Source organism: Calidris pugnax, unplaced genomic scaffold (genome assembly GCF_001431845.1).
Source record: "Calidris pugnax isolate Ruff unplaced genomic scaffold, ASM143184v1 scaffold219, whole genome shotgun sequence".
In the NCBI taxonomy this organism is placed as follows: domain Eukaryota; kingdom Metazoa; phylum Chordata; class Aves; order Charadriiformes; family Scolopacidae; genus Calidris; species Calidris pugnax.
Genome location: NW_015094507.1, coordinates 2455989 through 2457244, shown reverse-complemented (window position 1 = coordinate 2457244; position 1256 = coordinate 2455989).

Here is a 1256-nt window from a genome sequence, read left to right as displayed (position 1 = left end):
CCTGCCCCCCCCTCCAGCCTCACCCCCCCCACCCCAACCCTCCCCCAGCAGGTCCATAACCTGCTCTTCCCTCCCTCCAACCCCCCCCAAAAACTTCATCATCTTGAAACACAAGGTGCACACGCTTCATCTTCCTTTCAAATTGTGTGGCTCAGTAAATCAGTGCTGCTGAGAGATGCAGCCACGAGGGGAGCCTAAATTTTTCTTCCTCGGTCGTAAACCTCTTCACCCAGCAGCTGCGTCCCGAATTTAGGGCTCCAGGGGGAAGTGTCCCCACTTTGGGCACCCAGGTGCTGCGTGCTGGTGGCTTCTCCAGCATCTCCCACGCCGCAGTTTGGGCTTGGGGGGGTGGCATCTTCCAGTCCTGCTGGGGGGCTGCTTGCAGAGATCTTTCCCTGCTCACATTGAATAATGGCTTTGCCCTCAACGCCTGGCTTCATATTTTGGGGTTATTTTTGGGGGGTGGGTGTGTTTTTTGTGTTGTTTTTTTATTTGTTTGATTGCATTTCTCTCAGCCCTGGAGTTTCTTCAAAGTTCGACACGCACGATCCGAGGGGGAGCAGCTGGTTTGCTGGAAAACAACTAAAACTGTAAAATTGTGATTTGTGGTTGTTTTGTTTTTTTTTTTCCCCTCCCTCCTATTGGGTAGAACCCCCCCTGGAAAAACAGCTTGGTGACAAACCAGCCCAGCCTGCTCAGGCCTTCTGCCCCCCAAGGGGGGGTCGGTGCCACCTTGTTGGGGGGAAAGTGCGTTGGGGCAGGTGAGATGCCACTTGCACCTACCATTTGGGTGAACATGGGGCTGGTGGAGGGGGGGTCCTACCAGGGATTGCACCCACACCACCCCTCCCTTCCCCCCCCCCCCAAATTTCCTTTTCACCTGGCGTCCCGCCGGGGTGGCGGAGCGAACGTCTCCCACCGTGGGCTTCCCCGCGGCGCTGCCGCCCCCAGCACAAGTCTTGGCAGGCACCGGGGCACGCTGCCCGCTGCCCGGCTCTGGGAGCAGGCGCCGGCGGGACTTTTATTTTTATTTTTTTTTTTTCTTTTTTTCGGGGCAGCCCCAGTTGTGAAACAGCCGCCTGGGTGCTGGGTGCCTCCCGTCGCCAGCAAGAAGGTTGCTGGGCTGGTGGTTATTATTAGTATGTTATTATATATTATTAGTATTTCATTTTTTTTATGGCGGTTTTTTTTTTTTTTTTTTTTTCTTTTTCGATTTTTTTTTTTTTTTTTTTTTTAAAAACTTTTTTTTCTAAATC